Genomic DNA, 25541 nt, shown 5'->3' with positions numbered 1-25541 from the left:
AGGCAGAAAAGCCGGGTGAAGTCTGAGCTGAACCTTGTCCTTATGGAATACAGTATAAGGGGCATAGGCGCCAACTTTCTCCGGCGTCGGTGGGTGCCCGTGCCCCCCTCCCCTGGTCCCGCCCCGACTCCACACTTTCCCCATCCCTAGTCCCACCCCCATTCCAACCTCATCCCCAAAGTCTCTGCCCTAACTGCGCCCCTTCTCTGCCCCTATTGGATCCCTTCCCCAAATCCCCGCCCCGGCCCTGCCTCTTCCCCCAGCGTGCTGCATTCCCCCTTCTCCCCCCTCCCTCCCTGCCCCGTGAATCAACTGTTTTGCAGCGCAAGCGCTTGGAGGAGGTGGAGGTGAGCTGGAGCAGGGGCTGTGGGAGGGGGCGGGGCGGGAAGCTGCCGGTGGGTGCTGAGCACCCACCAATTTTTTTCCCTGGGTGCTCCAGCCCCGGAGCATCCCTGGAGTCGGCGCCTATAATAAGGGGGCTCTGATGTAAGGGCCCTGAGCTCTGACACTCTCCTAGCTGAGGTTATTGCCACCAGAAACGCTACCTTGTGTAAGAGATAAAGCAAGGAGCACATCGCCAATGGCTCAAATGGTGGGCCCGTAAGTCTGGAAAGGACTAGATTAAGGTCCCAAGGTGGGATAGGCTGTCGCATTTGTGGGTAAAGTCTGTCGAGACCTTTAAGGAAATGGCTGACCATTGGGTTCACGAAGACTGAGTAGTCGTCTGTGCCCGGATGGAAGGCGGAGATGGTGGCCAAGTGAACCCTTATTGACAACATGGATAGTGCCTGTTGATTAAGATGGAGGAGGTAGTCCAGCATAAATGGCACTGAGGTGAGCATCAGAGACGGACGGTGCTGCTCCGACCAGACAGAGAACCTTTTCCACTTGGCAAGGTACGTCGCCCTTGTGAAGGGCTTTCTATTGCCAAGGAGAACTTGCCTGACTTGATCAGAGAAGGACAGCTTCACCACGTTCAGCCAAGGAGCTTCTACTCTGTGAAATGGACCAACTCGAGGTTCGGCTGCTGGAGGTGGCGTGATCCTGTGTGATTAGGTCCGGGGTGAGTGGTAGGGTGACCAGAGTTGCCATGGACATTTCCAGGAGCAATGTGTACCAGTACTGGCATGGCCAGGCCAGAACTATCAATATCACTAGGGCTCGGTCCCTGCGGATCTTGGGGAGCACTTTGTGAATGTGAGGGGCCAGCGGGAACGCGTATAGGAGGCGTAGGAAGTAGGAATGCATCCGTGATGGAGCCTGGACTGTGACTCAGGAAGGAACAGAATAGTTGACACTATGTCTGGCCGGAGGGACCACTCGTGTCCATGAAAAGACCTGCTGAGACTGTCATAGAATCGTAGAATCATAGAAGATTAGAATTGAAAGAGAGGTCATCTAGTCCAACCCCCTGCTCAAAGAGGACCAACACCAACTAAATCATCCCAGCCAGGGCTTTGTCAAGCCAGGCCTTAAAAACCTCTAAGGATGGAGATTCCACCGCCTTCCTAGGTAGGGTGACCAGACAGCAAATGTGAAAAATTGGGACGGGGGTGGGGGGTAATAGGAGCCTATATAAGAAAAAGACCCAAAAATTGGAGCTGTCCCTATAAAATCAGAACATCTGGTCACTCTATCCCTAGGCAACCCATTCCAGTGCTTCACCACCCTCCTAGTGAAATAGTGTTTCCTAATATCCAACCTAGACCTCCTGCACTGCAACTTGAGACCATTGCTCCTTGTTCTGTCATTTGCCACCACTGAGAACAGCCGAGTTCCACCCTCTTTGGAACTCCCTGTGACAGATTAGGTCAGAGAGACCCCCTTGGGACTGTCACCTGTTATGCTGAGACTACCTCTGAGCCTGTTTTCTCTGCCATTTTGAGCCTCCAGAACCCTGTCTTGTTATCCAGATACACTAATCTGCTGCAACAAAGACCCAGGGTCTGACCCATGCCCCCAAAGCTGCAGACTTAACTGAAAACGGCTTAGCAAATGCTCCTGTCTCTAGCACCCAGACACCCAGCTCCCAATGGGATCCAAACCCCAAATAAATCCGTCCAAAGTGTCCCGAGCTGGTCGATATACTGACGCTAGCCATGACTGGACTGGGCGAAGCCTGAGTCTGGCACGCTGTACTACGTAGGTACAAGCGGCCATGTGCCCCAGAAGTTTCAGGCAATTCCTTGCTGTTGTGGTGGGGAACTGCCTGAGGCCCTGTATGATGTCGCCCAGTGACCAAAACCTGGCTTCTGGGAGGTATGCCCTGGCTTGAGTCGAGTCTAGCACTGTCCCTATAAACTCTATCCTCTGCACTGGGGACAGTGTCGATTTGAAGGAGACCCAGTTTGTCAAACGTCCTTCTTATGAAGCCGACCTACACTTCCATTTGGGATCTGGAGTGGCCTTTGATCAGCCAGTTGTCGAGGTATAGGAACACCTGTACCTGCCGCTTGTGCAGGAATGCTGTGACGACTGCCATGCATTTGGTGAACACCCGAGGGCACAGAATTGGATGGAATATCCCCTCTCTACCGTGAGGAGTACCCAGCGGTCCAAGGTGATATAGGACCATGCACAGGAGAAAGGGGACAGTTGGGATGAAAAGATAAGAGAGGTTGGATCCAGTTGCAGTACTGGTGCGCCGTCCTTGATCACACCTTCAAAAGGGTGGTCTGGGGCCAGGCACTGGCTTAGGCTGGCCTGAGGAGGGGTGCTGCCTCCTTCTACCACTCCTATTCCTCCTATGAGGAGCATTCTGGTGGTTCTGAGGTTGGTAGAACCTAGAGGGAGGTTGTGGATGGAAATGCCTATGTTGAGTGGCCAGGGTATGGAGCCTCAAAGATCTATGGGGAGCCGTTGAGTCTTTTAGACTATGGAGTCTTGGGCAGCCCAGAGACCTGCAACCAGGAACCTCTCCTTGCCATAGTACGTGAGGCTGCATCTGCTGCATCCAATGCTGCCTGCAGGGAAGCTCAGGACACCAGCTTTCCCTTCTCCACCAGTGTTGAGAACTCTGTATGAGAGTCCTGAGGCAGGAGCTGTGCAAAGTTGGCCATCGCAGAGCAGGTGTTGTGTGTGTGTATCTGCTCACGATGGCCTGTTGATTAGCAATGCGGAGCTGTAGTCCTCCAGTGGAATAAACCTTCCCACCAAAAAAGTCTTTTTGCCTTCCTGTTTTTAGGGGAGGGTCCCTGGTAGCCCTGGTGCTCTCGCTGATTGGCCGCGTCAACCACCAGGGAATCGGGAGGTGGGTGGATGTATAAATGTTCATATCCCTTAGAAGGGACAAAGTACCACCTCTCATTCCTCTTGGCTGTAGGGGCCAGAGATGCAGGGGTTTGCCATAGGGTCTCTGGGCTGCTGGAGAGTGGTGCCAAGAGGTCGGGGACCAGTGCAGCTCCCCTGCGTGGGTGGGCCGTGCCGGGAAGAGGTGCGCCGGGGATAAGGATCGGTGCGCCATCAGCGCTGGTTTGCCCCTTGACTGAAAGTGGGGTCGCACAGTCACCAGCGACTTGTCTCTCCTCTGCGGGGAGGATGGCGCCGTGAGGCATATAAGGTCCTTGGCTGCCTCAAATGCCTCCGGTGTCAAGGGGAGCTGGAGGTGATCACCTTGCTGGTCTGGGGACCATTGAGGGTTTGGGATCGACTGAACCCCAGACAGGGCAGGAGTCAATGAGACCCTGGAAGGCTGGAGAGATGAGGTAGCTTGGCTCAAGATGTGCTTCGATGCTGTAGGTCCCTTGGTCTTTAAAGGGGGAGAGCGACCCCTATCCAGACTTTTCTTCTTTTGTGGCACCGGGGATTCAGAACGGTGCCGAACTGAAGAGGGTTTCTTATGTGCGGAGCTGTGGCGGTGCTGGGAGTCCTTAGAGTTCTTGCTCGGCACCGGCTCATGCACCATCGGCACCAGAGCACTTTGGACTGATGCAGAAGTGCTTGGTGTGGGTTCTGCAGACCCCAGGTCGGAACATGGTTGAAATGCCGCTTCCATTAGTAGGATCTTGACTCTTTGATTTCTGTATTTAAGGGTCCTAGGGCGAAAACCCTTGCAGATCCTGCACTTGTCCTTTTGGTGGCTCTTCCCGAGGCACCGCAGACAAGAAGAGTGTGGGTCACTCTTCAGCATAAACTTCCCACAGTCCTTGCAGAGTTTGAACCCTGGGGACCAGGGCATACCCCAGAACTGGGGAAAACATTGTTGGGAGGAACCCCCAAGAATTACAATGACTAACTATGACTAATAACTAACTATTTAGAACTACTCAAAATAGAGACGGAAGAGAACACTGCCAAAAGTGCTTGCAAAGCAAGAGCGACAGTTGTTCCAGTTAGCCGTCACCGGCGATAAGAAGAAACTGAGGGGGTGGGATTTGGCAGGGCCCTATATTGGGTGCCATGAAGGCACGACTCCAGAGAGTGCCCAGGCTGACCCTATGGATGCTGCTAAGGGAAAAATCTTCCGGCTGGCGTGCATGCGGCGCACATACACCTGATTGGAATGGACATGAACAAGCACTCAAAGAAGAACTCCTGGATTTGGGGCTCTTCCACTGACTTCAGAAGTCATGTAACGGCTCTGTGCCTCAGTTTCCCCATTTTAAAAATAGTTCTAATGATAATTCTTACTTATCATATAAGGGGGTTAGGAGGCACAATGGATTAATGTTTTAAAGATCCTCATATTAAAAATACTTTCTAAATGAAAGGTGCTACTATTATTATTATGACAGTGCTGCAACTGCTACAACTCTAAGTCAAGTTGCCATGATAGAAAATAGCTCCTTAGCAGGAAAATTATACTGTGTATATTCTTATACGACCTTCAATATAGTATACATCCAAAGAGCCACATATACACATTCATAAAGTTAAGAAAGCTCAATCAATTCTCCCTGAAGGAAATATATTCAAATTAGATCTCAAGCTCACTCTCAGTTATCTGCAAAATAAAAAGAAGTTGAGTGCCAAGACCTACACTAAACAACAGCCCAGAAAAGAGTATGGCAACAGAAGCCACTGCAGAGGGGGCCATCAAGCAGGTATTCACCCACATAATGATGTATTGTCACTGCCTCAACATAAAGTCTAAACTCACTCTGCCTCCTGGTTTTGTACAATTCCCAAGTCTATCATTTCACGGCACCATTGAATGTCAAACCCTGAAAAAATGTTTGATAATGCAAATGTGTTTAGTAATGATGAGCCATTCGGAGGACTCTTACAGAGTCATAAACATGTTTGTTTTAATTGAGGTATGGTAGGATTTGTAGCATGATAGAATGATGAAAACAGCTCAGATTAATGACTCCTCTCATCTCCCGTTCTGACAGCCCCTTTTTCAAAGCACCAATATTACCCACTTAGAAAATGGATTTATGCCAACATTTAAAGCACTTCTTCTTCTTTCAGCACACCAGATGGTACTAAAAATTCAAAATATTTCCTACAACAGCTGTATCTTTGACAACAAATTTAATACAAGCAGAAATACCACTGCTGTGTGTAGGGCATAATGACCAGACTCTTCAGTTTTATGTCTAATGTAACAAGGCATTTTATAGTTAAAAAAATAGATCTGATCAACTCAGCATTGCATGTCAATCATGTGACTCTGTCTGGTTTTCAAAACCAGATGTAAATCTCCATGCCTTTATAGTTTAACAGCTGGTCTGATAAGAATGTCAAATACACCTTTCCCTAGAGCTATAATAAATGTGTTAACACTTTCTTACAACCAGCCCTTTCCTACAGCTCATCATATTTTTGCTCCAGGCTCTGTCTTTATGTATTTGATGACATAAATCTTATAAGCAGGTTTTGACCAGAAGCCAACTCCCCACACCCTCCAAAGTCTGGACAATATTGGGTGGATTTTCCCCCCCTTCTTTAGTGTTTTAAGCACCTCTGGAAGGTGCTGTGTAGGTTTGGCTATCCACAGAAATTCATTTCCATCATCAGACTACTCCACGATGGGATGACTGTCATCATTTTGTGCAACAGCTCAGAGACTGAACCACTCACCCTTCACACCGGTGTCAAGCAGGGCTGTGTCATTGCTCCAACACTCTTCTCCATTTACCTTTCTGTGATTCTGATTCTCATTCATGACCGCCTTCCTGACGGAATCGGGATTGAGTATCGTATGGATGGCCAACTCCGCAAGCTTCGACTTCTCCAAACAAAATCTAAGATCACGAGAATTGGCATCACTGACCTTCAGTATGCAGATGACTGTCATTCTTGCACACAGATGCTGACCTGCAAAGCACCCTAAATCTTTTTGCAGATGCGTATTACAGCCTGGGTCTCTCTCTCTCCACATCGAGAAAACCAAGGTACTCTACCAGCCCTCACCTGCACAAACTACTCTTCGCACTCCACAAATCACCATCAGTGGAGAAACCCTGGAAAACCTTGGCAGCCACTTCTCCCAAACAGCCAGCATTGACACAGAAATTGAATACAGGATGCACTGTGCCAGCACATCTTTTTGAAGACTACTCAAACGAGTCTTCAGTGATAGAGATCTACAAACAGGTACCAAGATCTTGGTTTACAAGGCAGTTGTCATCCCCACCCTTCTCTATGGGTGTGAGACCTGGGTAACTACAGACGACATCTCAAGCGGCTGGAGTGGTTCCAGCAGTGTTGCCTCAGGAGGAGTCTCAGGATCAGCTGGGAAGACCGACGCACTAACATCAGCGTTCTCTCTGCAACCAACATCAGCAGTATAGAAGTGCAGGTCATGAAATACCAACTCCGCTGGTCTGGCCACTGTGTACGTATGCCTGACACTCGCCTCCCGAAGCAAGTACTCTTCTCTCAGTTAAGTCAGGGAAGAACGGCTCGTGGAGGGCAGCAGAAGCGTTTCAAAGACGTACTGAAAGTGCACCTTAAAAATGGAGGCATCAACCCAACATACTGGGAGGACTTGGCATGAAACAGAACACAGTGGTGCCACACCACACACCAAAGCACAGCTCACTGTGAGGAGATCAGACATACTAATGAGATAGAGAAACGACAAAGGAGGAAAGAAAGGGCATTGACCCCCATCGATGGGTGTTCCCCTGTCTAGTTTGGGAATCCCACTTCAGGGCCTCCAGGATTTTGGCTTGATTAGGGCTGTAAGCTGCTCATTAGATATGGGTCAGAGTCAAGGCTTAGACAGCTTTGTGAATGCCAATCAGTGGGAACTTAGGTGCCTAGGAGACTTAGGCAGCAGCCCAGTGGTGGTTTTGAAAATGTCACTGGTACCTAAAATGGTGGACTTTGGTGTCTAAAGAGGCAGGTAGGCACCTACATACCTTTGAGGACCTGGGCCTTAGTCTCTCTGTTCTTCAGTTCCCCATCTGTAAAATGGGGATAATAGCACCTAACTACCTCAGAGGGTTATTGTGAGGATAAATACATTAAATTGTGAGGTGCTCAAACACGATAATAATGCAATCTATATAAATTTTGAGGGCTAGTCTACACTGTGTTTTAATCCTCAGCAGAGGGGTGTATATTTTAGTCTGCAGTAGCATGTCATTCACTAACCGGCCTCAGTGGATCCTGCTGGCATGCACTAAAAGTTCCCTAGTGCATAGTAGTATAGTACTGTTAGATAGATACAGATGGGGAAGTGAGGTTAAGTGACTTGCAAGCGGTCACAGAGGAAGTTTATGGCTGAGCTGGAAACTAATCCTAGAACTCCTCAGTCCCAGTCCAGAGTCTTACCAACTAGACCCACCTCATGGTGGGTAAATGTCTTCCCACCTACGTTTGTTTGTGTTTTCACCACCCCCCACCAAGTACAAAACACTGGACTCACCTGCCACAGCTCCCTCCACAAATCAACCCTTTCACCTTTCCCTATACAATTCCAATCCTCATCTCCAGTGTCCTTGTTGTGCCCCTGCCTGCCAATATTCAGATTCCTTCTTCAACATGAATGAGCAGTCCCCTCAAGACACAAATGATAAGGCTTTCCTCACATTAATGCTTTAGCATTGGAGATGATGAGTGAATGGCTGTTTTCTGTGACTAGAACAATGGTGATTTTTGTTGTTGTTTCTTCTGCACAGCTGCCTCTCTGACATATCAGTTTCAAGATAATCCCTTGCACTTGACGTTTTAGGGTATATGTCTACAATGCAATCAAAGACCCACAGCACATGCCCAGATCAGCTGATTTGGGATTGGGATTCAGGCCTATAAAATTGCAGGGTAGACGTTTGGGCTCGGGATGGAGCCCAGTCTCTGAGAATCCACGGGGGAGGGAGAGGTCGGGTCCCAGAGCCCAGAATTGTGCTTGAGCCCAAATATCTACACAGCAATTTTATAGCTGACAACCCGATTCCTGTGAGCCCAAGGCAGCTGACTCAAGCCAGCCACGACTGTGCCATGGGTCTTTTATCAGTATACTTTTATCCGTACACGTCAGTAAAATTTAACTAGTTACCTTAAGAAGTAATATTATAGATTTATAAATGTAAAGGCCAGAAATGACCATATATCTCTTAGAATGATAGCCACTCTTGATTTACACACTTCAAGTAATGGAAATCAACCATGTACCAAGTGGTTCAAATAGTTAATTATGCTAGCTATTAAAAATGTGTGCCTTATTTTTAGTCATTTGTCTAGCTTTAGCTTCCAATCACTGGAACTTATGTCTTTTTCTTCTAGATTAAAGGGCTGCCTACTATCATATTTTTTCCCCATGTAGGTACTTGTAGACCATGATACAGTCACCTTTTAATGAATGAACTACTGGAGTTTCTCAGAGTAAGGCATGTTTTCTAGACCATGGTGCAAGACTCCTCCAGTGTTCTACATGTTTTTATGGTAGCAACTTTCCTTGCTTAGAAATAATAAATAACTAGCATTAATAATAAATAAAAGCCCAGGCTCTAGATGCAGCAAATTTGACCATCCAGCTCCTATACCAGTACATTCGAACAGTGTTGTTTGGTCTCTAGGAGCAGCTGTGTTGGGAAAGAAACCTTACATAGAACTCCTTTAATCCTGCTCACCAAGCTACAGAACAAAACTAGCAAGTGCTTCAGAGGACGCTGTAAGTACTCTAGAATGGTTTGAAAGTTCTTATATGGAAAATTTGTAATTGAAAACATCATAACACGAATTTAACACGAATTTTGTGTGAAAATTTTACACTTCAGAAATGTTTGCATTTTTTGGCAAAAATATATAGTGAAAATAAGTATTATCAATATATTAATTGATTATTCATCAATATTTTTATCTTTGTTGTTCATTTTCAATATAGAAAACTGTCAAACATGATTTTTTAACTTAAAAAAATCTCAGCATGTTATTAAACTGATCAATCATCAAAAGTTACACACAAACCCATACATAAAAAGGGAAACTGGGTTTTCATATTTTGTTTTTGTCCTCTCATCCTCCACCTTTTTACTTTGCTATTGGGTAACTTTTGATTGCTCAACTTAATCATGTGTTGGGATTTTTTCTTTAAAGTTAAATTCAAAAACATCATTTTTGAAAATTTCCATTTTGATAACAAAAACTGATGAAAAAAATGCATACACATTTTTAAAGATAAATTTAAAATATTGATACAAATTGTGAAAATTTTCAAAAACTGGATCTATTTAAAAAAAACTAATGAAACAAAAATGATTTTGAAATTTTCAGAAATGTTCATCATTTCAATTTTCAACCTGCTCCAGGATACTCTGCTCTCAGCTGGACCAAAGGAGCATTACCAGCTGGCATTGAAATGAAGGATTATAAATAGGAGGGCAGCTGGAGAAATAAGACAGCTCACACAGGGCCTGATCCTGAGCACCTCCCATGGGGTCTTGAGTGCACAGAACTCCCAATGACCTTGCAGCATAAGGCCGATGGTGAAGAAGTGGGCAACAGCAGCGATTGACAATTTAGGATGTTTTAGGAAGAAAAACAGATTAAGAAATATAAAACGGAAGATATTTTAATTTTCTTATTATGATTGTTCCCACCCTCATTTCCTCATTTACATCTATCTGTACCAAGCTAATGATTTTTGCACTTTAAAAAAAAGTGTACTGTCAGAACCTCTTACTAAAGTGATGGTTGGAGAGTTCTGACTTGCTTGTACTCACTTGGTTAAATCAGCTGTCAGCTGAGTAGCAGAATCTGATAAGTAAATGTGAAACTAGGAAACATGAATGAGTGACTTGTTACACAGCTGTAGAAATAAATATCATGGGGCCAACTTGCTAATGTGTTTTGCTACTTTCTGTCACTCCTCTGGTGGAAAGCAGCCCTATTGCAAACTTACCCTGCTACTGGAGGATTCTCCAGGCAAAGGGAAATAATTGGGTGTCAAAGGCAGCGTAGCATCAGATTCCTGTTCCCTTTTCCCCATTACTGACACGTGGGGCATGACTAGCAAAATTGGCATGGCTAGAGGTCTACTGTGTCCTGATCTCCAGCTGCTGAAACAGGCTGCTTTGATTTGTGCTGGGGACTGACCTGGTGGGTGGACAGGTCCCAGGATTGTTGGAGCCCAGAGATGGTTTAAAGTCACCATTGTGCCCTCTTCCTGAGATAAACTGGGGGATAACAGCCTGCAGGCCAACATCTGGGTTACTGTAAAGACACTGAGCTCTTTTTAACCCAGGTGAGGTATTTCTGAAGCTAAAGTTGGTAAATGATTCTGCAAACAATTTATTTCGTTATGAAACCACGGATTCTCCCTTTGTACAAGACCTTTAAAAATAATAAATTAATTATGCAATATTAGCAAATAAATGACCTGCACTATCTCAGCAGGAGGTTTAATTTCTGAATATTCCTGATTCACCTTGCACGGAACTATGGTTACTTTATAATTATTTCCACTTCTATTTCATTTTGGAATGAATAATTTGCAAGATGATGACTCCACAGCCAACAAATCTCAAACAATGAGACGTTTTGTAGCTATTTGGAGTCTAAGAAGCCAGTGCCAGTGTTACAATATGATTCGGCATGTTGCTCAGCATCATGGACTCCACCTGGAGTCCAAGGTTGTGGGTTCTGAGTGATTCCCAGGAGATGCTCACACTTTGCAGAATCAAGCACTTAAAGATCATGTCCATTTTTAGGCTGCAATATATAATCATTATGTCTAAATTATTATTCCATGAATGTGTGTGACCTCAACCTGTCAGATTTTACTAGTTTGTGTTATTGATGTACAGTTCCAAGCTGAACACTTTTCAGCTGTAGGATAAAGGAGTCACAGAAATGGGGAACATTTAGTACACCTGCTTTCTATCCATCCATCCAAGAACACACTTTTTTTCAGGTTCAAGACAGATTCAGAACAGACTTCCAGAGGTAAAAGGCAATGAATGAAGCACTCTGCAATTTCTTGCTCTCTTATTTGTAGTATTGGATATTGTAGGTTCAAATGAAAGCAGACACCAAGAGAAGGTTACACAACAATCCTGGGAAAGAGCTTAGGACGAAGTGAACACTTTGCATCTACTAACAGCACATTGCTAGCTAAGATCTGTGCATCCAATTGATTGTATATCTTCATCAGAAAGATTTACGATGCTTGATATTAGAATGGTGTTGCAAAGAGAATGCTACAATTCTGACTGCATATGATGGCACCATTGAAAAACTACACCTCTACCCCAATGTAACGTGACCTGATCTAACACAAATTCAGATATAACGCAGTAAAGCAGTGCTCCGGGGGAAGGGGGCTGCGCACTCCGGTGGATCAAAGCAAGTTCGATATAATGCGGTTTCACCTATAACGCAGTAAGATTGTTTGGCTCCCGAGGACACCGTTATATCGAGGTAGAGGTGTATCTACTATAGATTATTAAGAAATCTTATACAAACAGTACACAGGCAGGAGCCTCTTGAACAAACATTTTATCTGAGTATAATTATTCTGCAAATTTATAAGCACAGAATATATATATATAAATTTTGTGTATATTATGGAGGCACTCTTTTGTTTTGTGGTAGCGTCAAGAAGCCCCAACCCCACTGGCCTTTCTCTGTCCTCCTGAAGAGCTCACAGTAATACTGTCCTCCACTCTCTTGTTCTTTGGTCTCTAAAGCTCAAATGCTCTTGGCTTCCACTTGGGAGCGGCGCCAGGGTTTTTGCCGCCCTAGGCGGCAGCGCTCCTCCTCAGAGCATTCAGCGGCGGGGTTCCTTCTGCTTCGCGTCTTCGGGGCGCTTCGACGGCAGGTCCCGGAGCGAGTGAAGGACCCGCTGCCGAAGCGCCCCGAAGACGCGGAGCGGAAGGACCCCCGCTGCTGAATTGCCACCGAGGATGGCAAAATGCCACCCCCCAAATCCTGCCGCCCTAGGCGACCGCCTAGGGTCACCTAGTGGAAGCGCCGGCCCTGCTTCCACTGTTTGTGGGGCCTTCTCCTCTACTCCTAAAATCATGCTACAGTCCTCTAACTTGCTTTACAACTTAGGATGCTCCCCTGGCCCTCCAGCAGTTCTCTGATGCACTTTGGCCAGATAAGCATTATGCTGTGCAAAGTTCTGGAATAACTAGCTGATGACAAAGTAAGCTGGAAAAGCATGTTATTTCAGTAACTCTGCTCATCATTCACTGGCTACTTGACATTTTCTATGTGCACAAGGACTGTGAAAATACTATCTTTTGGGGGGCTTTCCTACCACTTACTGTGGAAGGGCTTGATCTTGTTGCCAATGAAATAAAGGCAGAGCCGCAACTGTCTTCAGTGGGAGCAGATTCAGGTATATGTAAAGCATGAACTACACACAAATATAATCTATTTTTCAGAGGAATCATTGTTAGATTTCTGTCTCTTTCCAGGAGCTTTTGGAGCTGCACTACCTATTACATATCTGGTAGAATTTAAGATGAGACAAGGTGGGTGAGGTAATATATTTTGTTGGACCATCTGTTGGTGAGACAGACAAGCTTTCGAGCCACACAGAACTATTCTTCAGGTCTGGAAAAGGTACTCCCAGCATCATAGCAAAATACAAGGTGGAACAGATTTTTAGCATAACTAGTTGGCGCTTATTGTAAAGGACCACTCAAGGTCAACACCTCTGCAGTCACTTAAAACCAACATCACCAAACAAGGACACGTCACTAGAGAAGTAGATCACATCATGGAATTGGCCACTAAAATACCCTGATAGAACTTGCTTCAATACAGAAATAAAACCCCCTCTGGCCACACACCCTTAGTTGTCACCCACATTGAAACCCATATACGGTATCAGCAAGCAACTACAACCTATAGTCGATGGGGACCCCATCCTCAAATAAATCTTTCCTGAATCCTCATTTCTGGCCTTCAAGCAACCCCCAGCCCATCCAAGTTCATCATCAGAAAGAAGCTCCCCACAGACCAGGAGACACTAACTTAAAACTGCACCAGAACAACAAATGCAAAACCTGCAGACATATCTCCACTGGTACAATGATCAACACCACCCAACATACCTTTCAAGAGCCAAGGATAGGGTTGCCTGGTGTCTGGTTTTTGACCAGAAAGTCCGGTCAAAAGGGGACCTGGCAGTGTCCAGTCAGATGTATTGACTGGACAGCAAAAGTCCAGTTACCACGGGTGCGAGGGTGCGAAGTGGCAGCCTGTTGCCTGGCCCTGAAAAGGCGGCTCCTGCAGCAGCATGCATGCATTGGCATGGGCGGTCCCTTTGAGAGCACGGTTTGCAGCGCTGTGGTGGAGGACACAGTGTTGGGGGCCCATGGCAAGTGGGGTAAGGGGCTCTCAGCAGGTATGAAACATTCCCCGTGAGGGAAGGAACATGAGCTGCCCCACCAGCCAGCACTTCCCCCAGCCGTGCTCTCAGGCAGCTCTAGAGCGGAGAGGGCTCAAGCAGGTAGGGAAGGGGGCTGCTGGGAAGGCAGCACAGAGGGAGGTGGAAGGCTGCTGTGCAGGAGCAGCCAATGGGGCTGCCTGGCTGCTCCTGTGCAGCCGCAGCGCTTTTCTGACCTGCACTTCCAGGTGGGCTGCTGGAGCTGGGGTTTGCAAGTCCCTTCTGGCTGCTCATGCTGGAGTTGAAGGGGGGAAGCAGTGAGCAACGAGCGGAGGAGAGATGAACGAGCAGGGACAGGGCCTTTAGGGAAGAGACAGAACAGAGAGGGGCCTTGGAGGGAAGAGAAGAGCTGGGGCAGGGTCTCAAGGGGATTGGGGGAACAGGGGCAGGAGCTGGGGGAAGAGGTGGAACAGGGGTGGGATCTTGCAGGGAGGAAGTGCTGGGGCAGAGGGCAGGGCAGAGGGGGGTTGGAGAAGAGATGCAGCAGGGGGTCCAGTTTTCAGAAAACTCTCCCATTGACATAGTGCTGTGCAAACAAGTGCTTATGCCGGCATAATTTATGTCGCTCAGGTGGACAGTTTATTCACACCCCTGAGCGACATAAATTATGCTGGCATAAACTGTAGGGTAGCCATAGCTGAAAGCTTGTCTCAGTCTCCATCAGAAATTGGTTGAATAAAAGATATTACCTCACCCACCTTGTCTCTCTACTATCCTGGGACTGACATGGCTACAACTAAACAACACAAAACAATGAAAGAATTTAAGGTGTCCGTTTTGACCAATAGAGCCCTAATAGCTTGGGACCCAGTCATTCAAGACTCCCTCTTTGTCCCACTGCCATACTGACTCAATCACAGCGAGCAAAGACACTTCAGCTGGAGCTCTTCTTGTGTAAGTGAGGGCCCCTCGTCTTTGGAATCCACTCCCCACCCCCCAGTCAACATCAGAGTAGGCTGCAAGGCACATTTGTTTTCCCTGGCTAGAAGGGACAGGGAGGGATTCTGACAAGATCAGAAACATGTTTTTAGCCACTGGGTTAATCACTGGGCAATGGGAGTCTCCTTGCTTGATTTTTTGTTTTTAAAATATATCAAGGAACATGGAGCAAAAGATAGGTGCTCTTTTTGTTGACTGTATTGATAAATTGAAAGAATATAAATAAAAAAATTAATACCTGCAAATTCATTTGGTAATATCCTATAATTGAACACTTCTCCTCTTGACTACATGCCACGGATTCCCACAGAAATATTTGACTTTAAATAAAATACACAAAACAGTTTTCTAGGAGTGTTGGACTTGCACATTTAAGTTTGTTTTTTGTTGTAAATTTGGTAGCTGGATCTAAGTTCCACTTCACTACACCAAAAACAAGAGCAGCCATTCTGCTTCAGCTTTGCTTGGGTAAAAATGGGGAGGATTGGAAGTTTAATTAGGATCTCATGATGTGATGGAAACTAGGGACAGGCAATGGACAATTAGAACAGCTGTTCTAAACTGCTCCTCTACTGACACTCCAAGCTATGGGGTTTCAAACCAAAAAAAGAAGAAAAGTTTGAAGTGAAACTTCAGTGAAAACACTGAAGTAAAAACTTAAGCAAGACTACATTGTGTCAGCTGGTATGTTTGTGGCTTGCTAGTATTTGGCCTTTGCTGGCTTTTTGCCTTATTCATGAACTTGTTCTTGTTTGTATTGTTCATTTTATCATATTTTGCAACAAATATCTTGTGCTTGCTGCCTCCAAAAGCCAGGACTCATTTCTAGCCATAGGTAGAGCAAATAATTTCTATCCACATATGTCCAGCATAGAACCCCAAGGTAAAAAAAAATTATCTGCTGAAAATTATGTGCAAGCTGGGACAGGAAATAAGGTATGTATGGAGTCTGTCAAGAGCTGCTCAGTGAGTACATTATAGGAGGACTGAAGTGAAGTAGCTGTAGTGCTGTGGATATTGCTTTTGGGAAAATAAGAAAATTTTCCTGAGGCCCAAGCGAGAAGTGAAGCAGCGTAACAGGCTGTGCACCAGCTGTCTCCCCAGAAGAAACAAAGGCAGTTGCATCTGGACAAACATGTTAGTGACAGACTAGACTTAGACTCTCTAAAATGAGGAAGCAGCTTACCTCAGAGACCGGTTTGTTTCACCCATCAAAATGTTGTTAAGTCATCATGACAGATGTTCACACTCTTCAGCTTAACCTGCCTGCAATGTATTATACTACAGAATTGCTTTTTGGCAGCTCAAATATTCTGTTATTGTACAGAGTATTACTCCCTTTCCTTTGTTTTCCTGTACTAACATTTGCGGGGTCAACTCTTGCTATAACTACTCATGTAGTCTGGTTTTCCCATATTTCCTGGCCACCAAAATGTAACTGATGTGAGAATATGGTGATTTGTCTGAATCCTCTATGAATCTTGTACTGTAGGGAAGCCACGGCTTTTCAGCTGCCCTTAGCCTTTTATGGAGACTTCAGGAACTTGTAGATCCAGCCTGAGAGTAGGCATAGTATATGTTTTGGTACCTGTGACACATCTCTTCAGCCCAGGCTGGGCCAGGACTCGGGAGATCTGGATTCTAGTCCCAACTTTGTCATTGGCCTAATGAGTAACTTTGGACAGGTCTTTTCACCTTTCTTTGCAGGGCCGGCTCCAGGCACCAGCCCAGCAAGCAGGTGCTTGGGGCGGCCAAGGGGAAGGGGCGGCATGTCGGGTTCTTCGGCGGCAATTCGGCGGCGGGTCCCTCGGTCCCTCTCGGAGGGAAGGACCTGCTGCCGAATTGCCACCGAAGAAGAAAGCGGCGCGTGGAGCTGCCGCGGATAGCGATCGCAGCTTTTTTTTGCTTTTTTTTTTTCTGCCGCTTGGGGTGGCAAAAACCCTGGAGCCGGCCCTGTTTCTTTGCCTCAGTTTTCACATACATAAAAATGGAGGTAATGTTTACCTCCTTTGTAAAGTGTTTTGAGATCTATGGATGAAAAGCACTATATAAAGAGCCAAGTATTTCTTTAATTAGGTGTGCTGGCATATATCCATGGAATAAGCATGATGTTGTAGTTCAGTTGCCATAGCAATGGGCCTAGATGGCACAGAAGATGGCTTGTGGGGTCCTATCCCTGTCATTGGAGGTTTTAAAGAACACGTTAGACAACCTGTTTAAACAACATCCCTGTCAGGGATGGCCTAGGTGCACTTGGTCTTCCCTCAGCGGAGGGGGCTGGACTAGATGACCTCTCAAGGTCCATTCTAGCCCTACATTTCTATGATTCTAAAATAGCCTATGGGAAAGTGTGTTATTTCATAAGAGATAAAAATGGAATGGCACGAGGTAAAATTCCCTGGAACTTCACGCTGTTACATCGGGTTGATATAAAGACACTATTTTCAGAAAGATTTTATGCCACTTTTTCCTACTATTTCAACTCCTCCAGTATTAGTAATATTGAGTGTATTAGTGTAGAAGCACTAACAACCCCCTCCAGTGTTTCAAGTATTGCATCATCTAATCAGTGAGAAAGAGAAAAGTTGCATGTATTGGAACAATACATGCTGTTGTTTACAATGCTATGTCTGAGTGGCCTGAAAGCTTTTTGTAAACAGCACCTATAATATTCTATCAATGTACAAGAGGGAATTTGAGGAATTTTCCACTGATCACATGCCAATTTCTTTTGAAATAGCACTGATGCTATCCCTTTTTTCCTTGTTTCAGTATTTCCTGCTATATTAGGAGATTCAATTTAACCCAGTTTAGAGGAGATCTGTGAATTTTCCTTGTCATCATTTCTTTTGGACTGGGTTATTTATGCCACATGTTTGTTTTTGTTGTAATACTAGCCACAAAAAGTTTTCCAGTTTTTAAAACCCTGAAAGGTTAAATGCATTGTGTATGAATATTGATGGCAGCTGGCTGACAATCTACACTAGTGCTCCCTATACTGTTAAATTAGGATTAGCAATGGTGAGAATTTTTACAATATTGTGCAAATAAGGCCACTAAATTTAGGAAACTGGTGATCTCAGTGGGAAATCATGGTAATTTAAAGCCCTGCCTTATTATTGGATAATCTTCAGCTGTCATGACACCTCACAGGTGAAAGGTGCTACCAAGTAGAACCCAAAGAAGGAGACATACATAAAGAACCCAAGAAAAGGAAAAGATGAAGTTAAGAAATACTTCAAAAGGAACTCGATTGGGGGAAATACTTCAAAAGGGAACCCTGGAGTGAGAAGTACTTCAAAAGGAGAAAACTTCCCTAGAGAGCTTGCTGTAAATTACCCTATAGTAGGTCATGCCATCAAACAGATATAATTAGTTTTACTCTCATTGCTATGTTCATAAAAAGCATGCTCATTTGAAACAGACAAAACAGTTCATACAACATATGGGTACTTCCAAATGGTAATGCTGCAGCTGCTTTTGGTTAGTCATTGTCTAACTTCCCAACCACTATGCATTACTCGTGATTCAGGTGGCAGCACCTGCTTCTGCAAACCAACAGAAAGTCTGAATAGACACCTCAGTCCTTTACAATAGTAAGATAAGATGGTTCTCCTGCTTCCAGCAGTTGGAGCTCTGACTTGTGTAATGTACACGAAAGAGCTTGCAGGAGCAAAAGTTCGTTCACAGATATAACTATGTCAGCATGTGCGCATGTAGTCTAATCTAATTTGATCAATTTTAAAACTAAAATATGTTTTGTAAGTGGCTGAACCTCCCCACTTTCTCATTCCATATCCCTAGAGCAAACTGATTACTACTTCTCCCTGGTTCCCATGGCTATTGGACCCACCTCTCCTCTATCGGCTCCCATGCTAGTTGCCCCCGCCCTTCAAGCAAAGATGTTGCCACCACTTTTAAGTTCTTAGCTTCAGATTTAGGAAAGAAATTAATAGTGTGGTAGAAGAAGAGTCATATTAGGAGTGCAGGTCAGGAGATAAAGAAATATCAAGCTACAGAGGGTTGAGGCACATCGGAATTCTTAAGTGGAGTAATCTCCAATTGCCCCACCTGCTAACAGCTGGAAGCTTTCCTAATTCCCAGCACAGTACTCCCTAAGACTCTTCCCCAAACTGCTAGAAATTAGGTGGCTCACAGGTGTCATCCACCTGTGAACTAACTAGTGCCCTACAGATTAAAATGAGCACCCTCCTTTGAATCAACTCCAGCATCAACAACTACTACCTCTATTGTGTAAAAAGTATGAACAGAATTCTTAAATTACTGCACCAAGGGGCAACAGTGGTTTCTGTGAGCCAATCTGATATATTATCCTAGTTTTAGCTTCCTACTTACTCTGCTACTTGAAGAGTGAATACAGTTGTAACCAGTGCAATCCCTATCTGATGTAGATATAAATACAGAGATTGTACCTACACAACTGGTCAGCTCTCTATGCTGCTTTTTCATTAATGTAACCTTAACATGCCTGATTGTAAATTTTGTGGCTAGTGTCTAAATTACTAACCCAACACAGATTAAATGTAGCAATCACTGTCATCATTTGGTTCCTCCTTTCTGGCCCTTTGTGTTCCTTGTCCTAGAGTGGGCTAAATTGTACATATGTTAAAAAGGGCATGATGGAGATAATAATTAAACTTCATATCCCTTTTCCTTTTAGTTCTGTAAGAAAAATCACAATATTATGCCACACTGGAAGTTCCAATGACATTCTTATGTTGAATAGCACCTTACTCTATGAATTGTCCCACTGACTGCTTGTGGAGCAATATGCTATTCAGCAGGAATAAGGGTACCAGAATCTGGTCCTTAAAGAATAATAAAAACCGCAAAGCTATTTTTATTTATATAAAAAAAGACTTTTCTCCCAACCTTCCCTCAAGTAAATAACAGTATTGATCCATATCATATACACATTTTATACTTTGCATTTATACAATGACTTGCATCTGAGGATCTCAAAGTGCTTTTCACCTATCGTGTACATCTTCATTTAAGAATTTTAATATTAATTCTCTTTTTGTCAAATCTCATTTTGAAATGTGTCTTTTAGCAACATACCAGAACTATTTACAACAAATCGTACCTGGATGGAGATTAAAAAATTCCATATGACTTCTGAAAGCAGAATATGCACAATTTGTGTTTACAAGCCATCAGTTATAAGGTCTTGGTGGTAGCAGCTTATGGAACATCCATATATAGTATTGGCATTTGTAAGGTGATGAAATGGAATGAAGTCTACTAGGTATCTGAACTGCTTTTACTGTGCTATTTGCAAAATATGAAAATACCTATTAAAACTAAACCTGGAATTTATAATAGCTGATTTATGTCAAGCTCAGGAACCAAAAGGGGTTATTTAGTCATACACAATCTTTGTTAAAACAAAGTTCACATGATCAAAATGAGATATTTGAAATGCCATATTCACTGAAGTCAAGCTTAAAGCCATTAAGAAATTACTTTGTATTTTAATATATTTTTAGCACACTGCAGAGGAGCAGATAAAGTAAATGGATACTAATTGATGCAATTATTCTGGACTAGAAATGAATAAAAGGTTATAAAGAAGATTGCTCTGACCCTTTGCATTTCAGTATCTCTAACGCTTACTAAACAAAGCTGGAAAATAAAGCAATAGAAGCAACAAGGCAAGAAAAAGTGGTCTAGAGCAGACTATGTAAGTGATAACCCGGAACGCCACATATTATGATAGTAAGCTTGTTGTTGTTATTATTTGTATTATCATAGAGCACTTGGTATTAAAAGTTCACAAGGATTAGGCAGGCAGATCAGACACATAATACATTGGATGATGAGACGAAGGTGAAATCTCCATGTAGTTCAGATATATTTATTTGGTAGTGTTAAATTATGTCAGCACTCAGGAAAAAGCACCTTCCACAATCCTTTCCTCTTTTGGGGAGCTTGAGGTGCCTGTTGCAGAATAGGGGAAACTACTACTCTTGAGCAAGAAATTAAGTGTATGAGGGTAGATTGCTGAGATGGGTTTATCGATGAGGCAGCAGTAATTAGTGACTGAGGAAGTGCCAAATCCCATTTTACACCAGCCTTGCCAATTAGCTTCCATTCCTAGCAAACTTCATCTGGCAGGAGTCAATTGGCAAAATAGTCCCCTTCTCATTACATCAAATTTTTCCATCATGATGCCATCCTTTAGGTTGCCAAGATAATATACCCAAAATATTTTAGAATCATGTTTAACCCTTAAAAATAGAGTACAATATTCTCTTCTTACAATATTAGTTCTTGTGATAGAGAGTGGATACCGTCATTTTTTTTGCGCCTTTGATCTGTATGCAACTATCATTGTGGTTCATTATCTCATCAAAGGAGCCTGCAATTATGGGGACTATTGCTTCAATATTTACTACTGCTGCATCTCATGATATTTAGCACATTTTGATGAGCAATGAGGATGGTAGTAGAGAAGGGCAGGAGAGGGACTGGAAGATTGAGAGATTTTGTAGAGAACCTATGAAAATCTGCAATGCAAAGCACAGTTTCTCAGAGCTCAGAGAATCTGGAGAAACTGACAAGAAATAGGAGATGTATATTGTGGACACACTTCAAGTCCATTCCTGTTTTAGAGATAGTTAAGAATTTGGAAATAGTCCCTATAATTAAAATGTAAAATACCACTAGAAATGGTATTATTTCTAGAGATAGAAAGATTTTTGTTTGCCTACTGTATTTGCATGATATGCTATTCCCATGAACTATTTATTTAAAAAAATGCAGTTTCTAATCTAAGGGCCAAATTATACCTGGCCGTGGTGCTGATGTGTAAAGGAGGAGGAGGCAAGGAGTGTCCCATTGCATCCCCTGTGGTGGGCTGAGGCACAATTGCAGTCACTGCACAGCTGCCTGTTACTGCCCTGGGGATGCAAGCCGCCCCAAAGGCAATTGGAGACGATAGAGTAATGGCCTCAGCTCCCTCTCCACACCAGCCAGCAGAGCTGGCCCACTAAAGAGGTGAGTGCATGCTGTACCCTTTTAAGAAAGGGTGCAACAGACATGCTCCTCTGTGCTCTAGGGAATTTCTGGATGTGTGGGTGGGGGAGGGGGGAAAGGCATGCAGGTTCACATGCCTCCCACAGATTTCTGCCAGGATGGGAGTTGGGCTGAACGTGGATGACAGGGACATGCCTGAGAAAGGCACCAGCACCTAGCACTCCTACTGAGCCCTGCTAGGAGGCTCCCAGAGCAGGGAAGAGGGACTGGGCTGGCAGCGCAGCTCTGCCAGAGGCAGCATGGGGAAGCCCTCCGAGTTCCGTCCCTTCCTCACCTGCAGCTGCAATTACCGATGCTTGGCAGTAGGTGCCCAGAGACCACTCCGGCCCATGCTGTGCCTGCAGCAGGGAGGCGATGGGAGAAGTGGAGAAGGATCTGTGAGGAGAGTGGGGGCAAGGTGATGCAGGCTTGGGGCAGGTGTGAGAGGCACAAGGAAGTGGGAAAGGGGGCAGAGGCAACTGTGTGGGACAGTCATGTGCCTCACCAGAAACTTTAAATTGTACCGTCCCCCCAAGAATTCCGTGTTGCCTCTGTTCAGGAGATAGGATGCCTACTTGAGCTACAATGCCTCCCAGAGCTCCCGCTGGGAGAGGTAGTTCTCTACTGCCCCCACTGCAGGCCTAGCCACAAAATAGTACAGTCTGGCATTAAGTAATGGCAATTGCACAATCAGGCTCTAGATAAGCCATGATCCCTCCCTCTCTATTTTAAATCGATATCTTTTGAGATAACATCATGACATCATTAATTTGGATGGGTAGCGGGGAAATAGCAAATCTGTTGTATAAATAAGGAGAGAGATATTAGGCTACGTCCAACAAGTAAACAAGCCAAAAATCTTTTCCACTTCAGTTAGGAAGCAATGCTTGTCTGGATTATCCCTGTCAGCACCTTGACAGATTCGTTACTGCTTATCAAGGGTGAGTTATGAAAACAGCCAGGACTATAACAGGATGAGGAGAAAAATCCCCCAGAACTGTTTGCTGTTGATGCCCAGCTAGTCTATTTCATTTGATAGGAGCCCATGTTATGGTTGTTATAGGGATGAACTCTGCTATTTAACACAGCTGCAACTCTAATAGACATGAACTTCAACTCTTCATGAAAGATGCTTGTGTAGATAATGAATTGCTCAATTTCTAGAGAGAGAGGGTTAATAGTATGGTTGGGAATCTACAACCCGTCATGTCATATCAGCTGAGAAGGCTAAAAAAAGCTAATTTGTCAGTCAAATGCCAAGAAAGCTCCTCTAAAAGTTCTAACGATGCACTTGAAAATAATGAGCCATGTCTTCCGTATTAAAGCAGCAGGCGGGTTGCAAAATCATTCCCTTCTAGCCCAAGAATGCTCCAGACATAAATATAGCAGAAGCATATCCCTTCCAACTGAATATTTTAAGGGAGGAAATAACATTAAAATACATATGGTATGATGGCTGATTAGAAAGGAGAAAATGAGTTGTTAAGAATAATCACAGTTGAGAGTATTTAGCAATCTGTGTTTTTAGTTCATGATTTTGCTCCATTTCCACATAATCATTCACTTCGGCCCCTTCACACTGAGTGAAAGATCACATTTGGACTCCTTCTCCACTATTAATATGAGTTGTGCTATATATCATGAGAAAGGCCATTTCCCCTAGATTTGCAATAAGATCTGGGAGTTTAGCTATAATATCAGTGTAACATGTTACTAAAGATCTCCATAGAGGTAACATACAACCAAAGAAATGCATGTCAGTTTGGAGATAGAATTGTTAGACTTTTATTCATTTACAAGGATAAAAGCATTTAACAAACCAAATGAATCTACACAATTCAAATGACTTACACTGAATAAATCCACACCTTGGATCGATACCTGACTACATACACTGCAGGAGCTAACTTCATAAGAAATTGAAGTATAGTTCATTTTCCCCCTCTTGAGGTTTAATGTACAAAGTGCCTAAGTCCAGCTTACATCATGTTTCTTTGTTAGAAAACATTTGTATCTTTATAAATACATATTCTTAGGACTTCAAATAACCCCTTCCCACATTTACAATATAAAAGATAGGGCACTTATATGTTGAAGTACTTCTAAACACTTAATGAAATAAATTTTATACCCATAAAAATGCTCTTATTTAGACTTTGGATTTTGATTATTAAGGGTTTTTTTATGTTCCCTTCTTATGCCCAGTGACATCAGATCATATGTGTAAAGTGCACAAATAAGTAAGTTCTCAGTGTTAGATAGGCTGATAATGCACAGATGGTTTAAAAATTGTATGCAAAATTCACAGTCTGGATTTTTTTATAAAAATTATTTATTGCAAAATGTCCTGGGACTTACACGGAGGTGTAATGTTCTGCCAGCAATTGCTTTAACAGCTATCCAGGAAAAAAAACCCGGGAATCACTTTATCTCCGGTTTGTATTTTATTAACTCTGTAAAGTTATGTCACTTCTATCCATCATGTATACGTAAAGCTAATTTCACAGACTGGAACAATTACTTCATACAGCAGATACCTTTTGTCTGAAGCAAAAAGAAAAAACAACCTTGAAATGTTCATTTTTACTGCATACATGATTTTTCCACTCAGAATTTAAAAGGGAGTCGTTTTGTGAAAGAAACTGATTATCTTTAATCTGCTGAGTTTTTTTTATCTGGCAGCAAAAGCTTAGATGAATTACAGAAATGCAGTTTCTTTGTTTTCACAGATCACACTATCTCACACTGCAAGCCAGCCTACACCCAGCAGGGCAAAGATAAGTGTGTTTTTCCCCATAGGTTCTTTTGTGAGCTAGAAACAAACAGGACATGAAAAGAAGAACATGCAACATGTATTGCATCCTGATATCAAAACAAGAATACTGCAGAAAGTGCTTAGAAGATATTCTCTGTGTGCACTGGCCCTGTGATCTACAGTTAAGGTCCTCTGAGGAAAAGGAAAACAGCGAACATCTTATTCTATCTATATATGCATTTTAAGAATATTTTTCCATCTTTGCAGCCGGAGAAGGTAAATACGTCTAGGAGGTATAAGTGTTTTTATGACAAGTGTATTAATGCTCACGCTGCTTTTCCTCATATTATGTGGCTACACAGGTGCTTCACTAATTATTTCACTAGTACTGTGACAAAAAAAGTTACAGTATTTCTGATTGACTAATTACATGAAAGCAGCATTAATTTATTAACTTCAGTGTGTATGCGCTCCTGGTGAGGAAGTCTGGGTTAAGTACAACATATTTATTGCTCTAGAAGAGTTGTTCCATTAGCTGAATGCAGTTTGTAAAAGGATGCTCATAGTCTGATAGTAGTAGCAACTACTCCACATAATTCATTAGTTGCATCTCATAGTAAGAAGCATTAATTAGCTACATTGTAATTGCGCTGGAGAAAGGAATTTTACTCTCTTGTAACTAGTAAGCATCTTTAATACATTATCTCAAAGTTCCATGTAATTACTCTTTTCTGGTGGAATTAAAGTAAAATATTGTAAGCTATTTTGCCCCAAATCAACAAACAGCTTATCTTACCATGGTTAAGAAATGGTATCACAATGGTATCACATTCTTAGTATCACAATTATTTTAGTTAAGTTATGAAATGTTACGAGATTGAATAATAGCACAACTGAGATCAAAGTCTTGTGTTGAGCACTGAACAAATATGTAGTATGAGAGATTCTGTCTCAAAGGGCTTACAATCTAGATAGACAAGACAGACAAAAGATGGGAGAAAGCAAATTTTATTATCG

The sequence above is a fragment of the Chrysemys picta genome, chromosome 1 (genome assembly GCF_011386835.1).
Source record: "Chrysemys picta bellii isolate R12L10 chromosome 1, ASM1138683v2, whole genome shotgun sequence".
Classification (NCBI taxonomy): domain Eukaryota; kingdom Metazoa; phylum Chordata; order Testudines; family Emydidae; genus Chrysemys; species Chrysemys picta.
Note: the sequence above shows the minus strand (reverse complement) of the source record.